The following is an 11,808-nucleotide window of genomic DNA, read 5'->3' as shown; positions in this document are numbered from 1 at the left end:
CATCAGGGTCTTTTCAAAAATGAGTCAGTTCTTCCCATCATGTGGCCAAAGTATTGGAGTTTCAGCTTCAGCATCCGTCCTTCCAATGAATATTCAGAACTGATTTCCTTTTGGATGGACTGGTTGGATCTCCTTGCAGCCCAAGGGACTCTCAAGAGTCTTTTCCAACACCACAGTCCAAAAGCATCAATTCTTGGCGCTCAGTTTTCTTTATAGTCCAACTCTCACATCCATACACGACTACTGGAAAAACCACAGCTTTGACTAGACAGACCTTTGTTGGCAAAGTAATGTCTCTGCTTTTTAATATGCTGTCTAGGTTGGTCATAACTTTTCTTCCAAGGAGCAAGCACTTTTTATTTCATGGCTGCAGTCACCATCTGTAGTGATTATGGAGCCCCTAAATATAGTCTCTCACTGTTTCCACTGTTTTCCCATCTATTTGCCATGAAGTGATGGGACCAAATGCCATGATCTTAGTTTTCTGAATGTTGTTTTAAGCCAACGTCTTCACTTTCCTCTTTCATTTTCATCAGGAGGCTCTTTAGTTCTTTTTCACTTTCTGCCATAAGGGTGGTGTCATCTGCATATCTGAGGTTATTGATATTTCTCCCAGCAATCTTGATTCCAGCTTGTGTTTCATCCAGCCCAGCATTTTGCATTATGTACTCTGCATATAAGTTAAATAAGTAGGGTGACAATATACAACCTTCATGTACTCCTTTCCTGATCTGGAGCCAATCTGTTGTTCCAGGTCCAGTGCTAACTGTTGCTTCTTGATCTGTATACAGATTTCTCAGGAGGCAGGTCAGGTGGTCTGGTATTCCCATCTCTTTTAAGAATTTTCCACCACAGTTTGTTGTGATCTACACAGTCAAGGCTATGGTTTTTCCAGTGGTCATGTATCAATGTGAGAGATGGACTATAAAGAAAGCTGAGTGCCAAAGAATTGATGCTTTTGAACTGTGGTGTTGGAGACGACTCTTGAGAGTCCCTTGGACTGCAAGGAGATGCAACCAGTTCATCCTAAAGGAGATCAGTTCTGGGTGTTCATTGGAGGGACTGATGTTGAAGCTGAAACTCCAATACTTTGGCCACCTGATGTGAAGAGCTGACTCATTTGAAAAGACCCTGATGCTGGGAAAGATTGAAGGCAGGAGGAGAAGAGGACGACAGAGGATGGGATGGCTGGATGGCATTACCGACTTGATGAATGTGGGTCTGGGTGAACTCCGGGAGTTGGTGATGGACAGGGGGGCCTGGCATGCTGTGGATCATGGGGTTGCAAAGAGTCGGACGCAACTGAGCAACTGAACTGAACTGACACAGTCAAGGGCTTTGGCGTAGTCAATAAAGCAGAAGTAGATGGTTTTCTGGAGCTCTCTGTTTTGATGATCCAACGGAAGTTGGCAATTTGACCTCTGGTTCCTCTGCCTTTTCTAAATCCAGTTTGAACATCTGGTAGTTTTCAGTTCATGTACTGTTGAAGCCTGGCTTGGAGAATTTTGAGCATTACTTTGCTAGCGTGTGAGATGAGTGCAATTGTGCAGTAGTCTGAACATTCTTTGGCATTGCCTTTCTTTGGGAATACACAATACACAATAGAGAAAAGGTGAAAACAATGCATGTCCCTCAGTAGATGAATGTTAAAATGTGGTATATTTATACAATAGGATACTATTTAGTAAAAAAAAAAAAAAAATTAATGAAATTCTAATACACTCTACAACAAGGATGAATCTTAGAAACATTTTGCTAGGTGAAATAAGCCAAACATGAAAGAACTAATGATCTATGATTCCATTTATGTGAGCACCTAGAGCAGGCAGATCCACAGAAACAGCAGAACTGGGTTACCAGGGCTCGGGGGAGGGAGGGATAAGGAGCAGTCATTTAACGGGCACAGGGTTTCTGTTTGGGATGAAAAAGTTCTGGAAATAGATGGCGATGGTGGCACAGTATTGTGAGTGTGCTAAACGCCACTGACTTGTGCACTTAAAAATGGTGAAACCATGCTTCCCTGGCAGCCAGTGGTTAGGACCACGCACTCCCACTGCAGGGGGCCCGAGTTCAGTCCCACATGCCACATGATGTGGCAAAAAAGAAAGAAAGAAAATGGCTGAAATGGTAAATCTTCTATTATGTATGGTGGTGGTTGGTGGTTTAGTTGCTCAGTCGTGTCCAAGTCTTGAAATCCCATGGACTGTGGCCCACCAGGCTCCTCTGTCCATGGGATTCTCCAGGCGAGAATACTGGAGTGATTTGCCATTTCCTTCTCCTGGGGATCTTCCTGACCCTGGGATCAAACCCAGGTCTCCTGCATTACAGGCAGATTCTTTACTGACTGAGCTACAAAGGAAGCTCCTTAAGCTCTGTTATGTATCAGTTCAGTTCAGTAGCTCAGTCGTGTCCGACTCTTTGAGACCCATGGACTGCAGCACGCCAGGCCTCCCCATCCATCACCAACTTCTGGAGTTTACCCAAACTCATGTCCATTGAGTCAGTGATGCCATCCAGCCATCTCATCCTCTGTCGTCCCCTTCTCCTCCCACGTTCAATCTTTTCCAGCATCAGGGTCTTTTCAAATGAGTCAGTTCTTTGCATCAGGAGGCCAACATATTGGAGTTTCAGCTTCAGCATTGGTTTTTCCAATGCATATTCAGGACAGGCTTCCTTTGGGATGGACCGGTTGGATCTCCTTGCAGTCCAAGGGACTGTCAACAGTCTTCCTCAACACCACAGTTCAGAAGCATCAGTTCTTTGGTGTAATGACCTACATGGGAAAAGAATCTTAAAAAGAGGGGATGTGTGTACATGTATGACTGATGCACTTTGCTATACAACAGAAACTAATACAATACAGTAAATCAATTATACTCCAATGATTGTTTTTCAAAAACCCACAGAAATTAATTACTCAAAATAGCATAAAATTATGTACCCAATGGAGATAAAGTAGTAAAGACTTTTTTTATATAAGAAGTAAATAATGATGAGCTTTTTTTTTTTTTTTTTTAAGCTATTTCTCATAGTATTAAGTGAATAGAGGATGAAAGTTTCATGGTAAATCTATTTTTCTAGTTAAAGAATTTCAGAAAATGTTTGACCAAGTCTCATTTATGGAAAGTCAAATTATATTCACAAATATAAAATTGCTATTGTTCACCTAAATGCCCACGATGAGGGTCTTGCAATGGGAAGACTTAGAGCCAGGAGAGCAATGGACTGAGTCATGTTTTCAAAGATTTCTCTCCTTTTCTGGGAAATCAGGAGGGCAAGGAGTCTAAGAGAAGACAATCTCATTCATCCAGGGAAGAAATAGCAGGGCTTGGTGTGTGCCATCACAGTGGCAGAAATGGGATGTCCAAGCTTCCCAAGGACAGGCAAGACCTCCCACTGCACTGGACACGGGTGTGAAAGAAGGTGGGAATGGAGGACGACACCTGGGTTTCCACAGGATCCCCTGGGTGGGTGGTGAGATGCAAAGATTGGAGAGGACACGTTTTGGGAAAAGAGCAGGAGTTGCATTTGGAACGTGTTTAATCCGAGATGTCTGTTAGCCGTCCAGGCGGGGATGGTGAGCAGATGGCTGGGGGTGTATGTTGTATGCATGTATGCAGAGTTCCAAGAAGAGGTCAGGACAAGAGTCCTGCGTGGACAGGTCATCAGAATATTGGGGTCTTTAAAGCCACAGAACGAATGAAGATGACTTCTGAAGACAGGAAACTGAAGCGAAGAGAGGGCCAGGCCCTTGGGCACCCCAACATTCAGATCAAGAGAAGCCAATAAGTTGAATCTGGAAAAAGGGGGTCTCAGAGTGGGCCACATTTCCTGTCTAATGTGGAGTGGTGGGATTACAAGGCCTCCGGGGCTCTTTCTGGCCTAATAACAGGGTTTTGTAGTTCTGAGTGGCTACAGATTGAAGATGGCGCAGGGGTCGGGGAAAGCAGGTAGGTAAAGGCAGGAGAGGCTGCACACACCCATCACCTTGTGGGAGGCTGAGATTTTGCTAATGGTAAAAATGTCTAGGATTCCATAGAGCTTCACTCACCCTCTTGGCATTGAGGACCCTTATGAAGTGATCCCAAGTTAACTGTCCCACCTGCCAACCCAAGTCCTCTCTACCCCCTGTGGAGGCCTAGCTGCCCTACACCCATGCCTTCCAGCTCTGCCCTTTGCCCACAGGGAATTTATTTTGGCATCTCAACATCACAGCCAGTTTTCAAAGAAGACTTTCCACTCTGACTAGTGGATACAGGAACTACTTCTGGCCCTGTGTGAACTGCAAGAATTCAGCAATAATAATTGCACAACTGTTATTCAGGCTTGTTTTGTGCACTGTGAGAAAGGACTGGAAAAGCAAACAAAACAAGACAAATAACTGTTCTGTCTTCTGTGGCAATGCAGAAAGGTAACAGCAGCTTTTCCTTCCTGGTTGTTCCTTCTTCAGCCTTAGGTCAATTTTTCACACACCTGCTATTTGGCTCTCACCTGAAGACTCGAGGGACACCTTGTGCGCCCTGTCCACCGCCAATATGACTTTGCTTACAAAGCTGTTGAGAGCCCAGTGCCTGGTCCCAGATAGGCACGTGGTGTTCTCAGTTCTCTGCCCCCCTCCCACTTTGCTTTGGCTGTATTGTGTGCCAGGCACGTGGGACCTTAGTTCCTTGACCAGGAACGGAACCCACATCCGCTTTTTAATTAATGAATTAATTTGGTTGCATCAGGTCTTAAGTCTCAGTGTACAGGATCTTCACCACACCATCTTTCATTGGGGCACACGGCCACTCTAGTTGCAGTGTGTGGGCTTAGTTACCCCACGGCATGTGGGATCTTAGTTACCCAACCAGGGATTGCAAGGTGGAGTCTTATTAGGCACTGGATGACCAGGGAGGTCCTTCTCCCCCTTTCTTAAAGGACACGTTTCACAATAAAAATAGCACTGCCAATTAAATTTGCACAGTGTGAGAGATTTTCTGACACTTACTCAAATTTCCCCAAACCAGAGTCACTATAAAATTCCTTTCCCCATTGCCACAGAAAACAGGAGTTATTTGTCATTTTCTTCCTTTTCCAGTCCTTGCTCACAGTGCACAAAACAAGGCTGAATAACCAGCTATCGGTGTGGCCTCCTGTGGGCCCCAAACCGGCAGTTTATGACAACCTCTTCATTTGTGCTTGGCCTGGTCCTGCTTGCTTCAGACCTGTCACTCAGGCGCAGCTGGAACTTCCAGTATTTTTCCTGGAAATCTTCTATGCCAGAACCATGAAGTTCACTGGGCACAGTTTCCTATTTCCTACACTATTGCACGCAACAGTTTGCTAAGCTTTCCATCAGTGTCTAGTGGTAATTTTCCTCCATCTTCCAGCGGCATTTTCTCACTCTGAGCATCATCCAGGCCCATCAGGGCTCCGCCAAGAGTCTTCTCAGCTCCTTCCAGGTGCCTGCTGCCCAGTCCCAGGACGGTACTGTACATTTTGAGTTTTTGGTGTATTAAGACCCCACTCTGGGTACAGAATTGCTCTTCATGCTACTACTGTTATGTAACAAGTCACCTCCAAACTTAGCAGCTTAAAAAAACTTATTTTGCTGGAGAGGGTATGGAGAAAAGGAACCTTCCTACACTGTTGTTGGAGGTGTAAATTGGTGCAGCCACTATGGAAAACAGAATGGAAGTTCCTTTAAAAACTAAAGACAGAACTACCATATGATCCAGCATTCCCACTCCTAGGCATATATCTGGAAAATATGAAAACTCTAATTAAAAAAGATACTAACCACCATGAGGTACCATTTCACGCCAATCAGAATGGCTGTGATCCAAAAGTCTACAAGCAATAAATGCTGGAGAGGGTGTGGAGAAAAGGGAATGCAAACTAGTACAGCCACTATGGAGAACAGTGTGGAGATTCCTTAAAAAACTGGAAATAGAACTGCCTTATGATCCAGCAATAGGATCTGCCTTATGATCCAGCAATCCCACTGCTGGGCATACACACTGAGAAAACCAGAATTGAAAGAGACACATGTACCCCAGTGTTCATCACAGCACTGTTTATAATAGCCAGGACATGGAAGCAACCTAGATGTCCATCAGCAGATGAATGGATAAGAAAGCTGTGGTACATATACACAATGGAGTATTACTCAGCCATTAAAAAGAATACATTTGAATCAGTTCTAATGAGGTGGATGAAACTGGAGCCTATTATACAGAGTGAAGTAAGCCAGAAAGAAAAACACTAACACATATATATGGAATTTAGAAAGGTGGTAACAATAACCCTGTATACGAGACAGCAAAAGAGACACTGATGTATAGAACAGTCTTTTGGACTCTGTGGGAGAGGGAGAGGGTGGGATGATTTGGGAGAATGGCATTGAAATATGTATAATATCATATATGAAACGAATCACCAGTCCAGGTTCGATGCACGATACTGGATGCTTGGGGCTGGTGCACTGGGACGACCCAGAGGAATGGTATGAGGAGGGATGAGGGAGGAGGCTTCAGGATGGGGAACACATGTATACCTGTGGCAGATTCATTTTGATATATGGAAAAACCAGTACAATATTGTAAAGTTAAATAAAATAAAATTTAAAAAAGAAAAAAAATGTAAAAAAAAAAGAATAAAATAGAAATCTATTAAACACAAAATAAACACACACACACACACACAAAAGTAAAGGAAAAAAAAGGAATCATTTGCAAGGTGTTTTATTCATCCAGTTAAAAAGAGGGTGAAGATTTGGCTTCAGAGAATAAGAGACAGGTTCCAGCATTATTCAGGAGGAAGCATGGATGGGAATATCAACTCCATTAGAAGGTGAGCTCAATAAAATCTCTGTAGATTTTGAAAAAAAAAAAAGATACATGCATCCCAGCATTCACAACAGCACTATTTATAATAGCTGAGATATGGAAACAACCCAAGTGCTCATCAGTAGACGATCTGCTTAAAAAGATGTGGTATATATACATGGTGGAATATTACTCAGCCGTATAAAGAATGACATATTGCCATTTGCAGACGGACTCAGAGAGTATTCTACTCGGTGCGTGCGTGTGTGCTGAGTCGCTTCAGTCCTGTCTGACTGTGACCCCATGGACTGCAGCCCACCAGGCTCCTCTGTCCATGGGATTCTCCAGGCAAGAACACTGGAGTGGCTGGTCATGCCCTCCTCCAGGGGATCTTCCCAGCCCAGGGATGGAGCTCACATCTCCTGTGTCTCCTGCGCTGGCAGGCGGGTTCTCTACCACTAGCGACACTTGACCCATTATACTCAGTGAATTAACTCAAATGACTTACTTTCTCAGTGAAGAAAGACAAATGTTAAATGATATCACTTATATGTAGAGCCTAAAAAATAATCCATGTGAATCTATATACAAAACAGACTCACAGATGTGGAAAACAAACATGGTCACCAAAGGGGAGAGGAAGGGGGAGGGATAAATTAGTAGTATGGGATTGGTTTGTATCTACAAACTACTATACATAAGATAGATAAGCAACATGGATTTACTGCATAACAGGGAGTTAACTGAGTGTCTTGTAATAAACTATAATGGAAATTAATCTGAAAACTCTCTCTATATATGTTCAAACTACCACACAACTGCATTCATTTCACATGCTAGCAAGGTAATGCTCAAAATTCTTGAAGCTAGGCTTCAACAATACGTGAACTGCAAACTTCCCGATGTACAAGCTGAATTTAGAAAAGGCAGAGGAACCAGAGATCAAATTGCCAACAGCTACTGGATCATAGAAAAAGCAAAGGAATTCCAGAAAAACATCTACTTCTGCATTGACTACACTAAAGCCTTTGGCTGTGTGGATCACAACAAACTGGAAAATTCTTCAAGAGATGGGAATACCAGACCACTTTACCTGCCTCCTGAGAAACCTGTATGCAGATGAAGAAGCAACAGTTAGAACAGGACATGGAAAAATGGATGGGTTCCAAACTGGGAAAGGAGTACATCAAGGCTGTATATTGTCACCCTGATTATTTAACTTATTTGCAAAGTATATCACGTGAAATGCCGGGCTGGATGAAGCTCAAGATGGAATCAACACTGCCAGGAGAAATGTCAATAACCTCAGATATGCAGATGACACCACCCTTATGGGAGAAAGCTAAGAGGAACTAAAGAGCCTCTTGATGAAGGTGAAAGAGGAGAGTGAAAAAGCTGGCTTAAAACTCAACATTCAAAAAACGAAGATCATGGCATAAGGTCCCATCCCTTCATGGCAAATAGTTGGGGAAAAAATGGAAACAGTAACAGATTTTATTTTCTTGGGCTACAAAATCACTGCAGATGGTGACTGCAGCCATGAAATTAAAAGATGCTTGCTCCTTGGAAGAAAAGCTATGACAAACCTAGACAGCATATTAAAAAATAGAGACATCACTTGGCCAACAAAATTCTGTAGTCAAAGCTATGGTTTTTCCAGTAGTCATGTACAGATGTGAGAGTTGGACCATAAAGAAAGCTGAGTGTCAAAGGATTGATGCTTTCGAACTGTGGCGCTGGAAAAGACTCTTGAGAGTCCCTTGGACAGCAAGGAGATCCAACCAGACAATCCTAAAAGAAATCAATCCTGAATACTCATTGGAAGGACTGATGCTGAAGCTGGAGCTCCAGTACTTTGGCCACCTAATGCGAAGAGCTGAATCATTTGAAAAGACCCTGATGCTGGGAAAGATGGAGGGCAGGAGGAGAAGGGGGCAACAGAGGATGAGATGGTTGGATGGCATCACCGACACAATGGACATGGGTTTGAGCAAACTCTGGGAGATACTGAAGGACAGGGAAGCCTGGCGTGCTGCAGTCCACGGGGTCGCAAAGAGACACAGCTGAGTGACCACCAACACGTCTATGTATATACATGTATACATATATGAAACTCAATCACTCAGCAAAGTGAGACTGATGCGTTATGGTCAAATCAACTATACTTCACTTTTAAAAAAGAAACCTTATTTAGCTTGTGATTTTGTGGGTCAGAATTCATGAAGGGCTTAGCCAGGCAGTCCTTGCTCAGGGTCTCTCATAAGGTTATAGTCAGATGTTGGCTGGGGCTCAGAATCCTAGTGTGAGGGTCCCCTGGAATGGATGTCCAAGATGACTCACTGAACTGGGCTGGCACTCACTGATGGCTGTTGGCCATGCCAGCTCATCAGGGTGTCGTTGAATGCAGTGCTTATGTGTGTGGCTTTTCCAGCCAAGCAGCCTCAGAGTAGCTGGACTTCTTACTTGGTGAATGACTTCCCCAAGAGCAAGCATTTCAGAGAAGCAGGCAGAAGTTGTGTGGTCTTTTATGACCTAAACTTGGAAAACATGTAATGTGCATCGTCCACTCTCTCTGTTGGTCAAAGTAGGCACAGCTCACCCAGCTTGGAGGGGAGGAGGCTCAGAGCCTGCCTCTTGATGGCAGCAGTGGCAGAATCCTATTTAGAGGAGCACAGGGAACAGGAACAAACTCTGGAAAATAGCATCTGCTGCTCAGGCAGCTGAACATGTCCAGGACATCAGGCACCTTTCTTATTGCTAGACAGTTTAAGGTCTCAAAATCAGAAATTAACCATCTTTTTCCAAGAGCAAAACTGAACTTAGTTTGGGTCGTCCTGAGTGAGGCACAGGAGGCAGCACTTTTGGCTCCAAAATTCCCAACGTTCTGGAGGTAGGAAGGTTTGTATCCTAAACCCCGAGCATCACAAACGGACATACTGGACTTCCCTAGTCGGCCACTGGCTAAGACTCTGTGATCCCATTGCAGGGGACCTGGTTTGCATCCCTGGTCAGGGCACTAGATTCCACTTGCTGCAACTAAAGACACTTCGTGCTGCAAAGGAAGATCGAAGATCCCGGGCGCCGCAACTAAGACCCGCGGCAGTCAAATGAATAAAATGTTCCTTAAAAAATAAACAAATTACACTCCTTTAAAAAATAGACACGCGTATCCATCCATTCATTTGTCCATTTGATCATTCATTCATCTAGCCAGTGTATCTACTGTTTGCCAGGTGCTGGGGGTACAGTAATGTGCAAAACTAAGCATAGTTCCTGACCCCTACAGCTTACATTCTGATGGAAGATGCAGTCACTAAGGACAAAAGGACATAAATAACTGTAAAACTGCAACCATGACAAAACCCACTGAGGAGAGGTGTCAAGTGGGCGTTGTACTTAGGACACTCAAGAAAGGTTTTCCTGAGTAACTGATGACCAAAGTTTGAGGAATACATCAGATTTCCCAGAAGCAGCAGGGACAGAAGAAGATTCCAAGCCAAAGGACCCACATGAGAAAATGTGCTGGGACAAGACAGAGAAAGATGAGTTCAGGAAAGGCCTGAAGCGGAAGCCAAAAAGGAGGCTGTCATTTGGTGACACAGACTTGCTGGGCATGGGGGTCAGGGGATAAAGCTGGTAGGACTTGGTGATGGAGGGTGTATTTGTTATCCACTGCTGTGTAACACTGGAGGAGGCGATGGCACCCCACTCCAGTCCTCTTGCCTGGAAAATCCCTTGGACAGAGGAGCCTGGAAGGCTGCAGTCCATGGGGTCGCTGAGGGTCGGACACGACTGAGCGACTTCACTTTCACTTTTCACTTTCCTGCGTTGGAGAAGGAAATGGCAACCCACTCCAGTGTTCTTGCCTGGAGAATCCCAGGGACGGGGGAGCCCGGTGGGCTGCCGTCTACGGGGTCGCACAGAGTCGGACACGACTGACGTGACTTAGCAGCAGCAGCAGCAGCAGCTGTGTAACAAATTACCACAAATTCAGTAGCTTAAAACCACATCCACTTGTTATTGCAGTTTTCATGGGTCAGGAGTCCTCTGCAAGGCTGCAACTGAGGTGTTGGCCTGGACTGGAGTCTCATCTGAGGCTTGACTGGAAGGACCCATTTCCACGCTTATGTAGCTGTTCGCAGCACTCATTTCTTCACGTGCTCTCGGATTGAAGGCCTCCCTCCATTCCTTGCTGTGGCCCTCTTCATACTGCAGTTCACAATTTCAACTGAGACATGTGGAGCATGAGTGACTTTTGAGACACCCCTGAGATATCATGTGAATGATACATGAACATGTGGATCTAGAGCTGGTAGGAAACACAAATGAACAAACCACCTTTAGATAAATGGAAATTCAAGCCACGTGTGGATGAGATTTGCTGAAGGAGGGAGTGTGGGGTGAGGAGGACCCAGGATCAAGTATTAAAGAATTCTCTCAATGAATAACCAGGCAGAAGAAGTGGGCCTGCAAAGCAGACAGGGAACGCTTTCAGAGTGACGTGTCCCACAAACCAAATGGAAAGAGAGGCTGACGTGTCAATACTGCTGGGATTCATGTACGCTGAGGGCTAAAAAACCCAGTTCCCTTTAGCATCACAGTGGGAATTCACTGATGAGCTGAGCAGGAGAAGTGACAAAGAGAAGCAAGGTTGGGGTGGGCCGAAAGTGGAAGAGAGGTGAAGAAATGGGGCTTTGTTATTCCTTTAGAGCGCGCCTGCAGGGAGGAGGCAGTTCATCTGCCAAAGGGAGAGGAAAGAGCCTGAGGGTTTCAGACAGTAGTGTAGATGTGCAGCATGAAGGCTTGCTGGGCCAACAATGTCCTTAGCCAGAGATCACCAGAAATCAGTAATCTGTAGTCCACGGAGCTGAGTTTGTGCTTCATCCCAGCGAGGGAGACCATCACCACTGGAAACCGAAGTAAAGGGATGTAGATATATCTCTGGACCGTAAAGGCAAAATGCCAAAGAATTGATGCCTTTGAACTGTGGTGCTGGATAAGA

Source organism: Bos taurus, chromosome 3, assembly GCF_002263795.3.
Source record: "Bos taurus isolate L1 Dominette 01449 registration number 42190680 breed Hereford chromosome 3, ARS-UCD2.0, whole genome shotgun sequence".
NCBI classification, from domain to species: Eukaryota; Metazoa; Chordata; class Mammalia; order Artiodactyla; family Bovidae; genus Bos; species Bos taurus.
The sequence above is the reverse complement of the archived record's forward strand: the minus strand, read 5'-3'. Positions refer to the sequence as shown.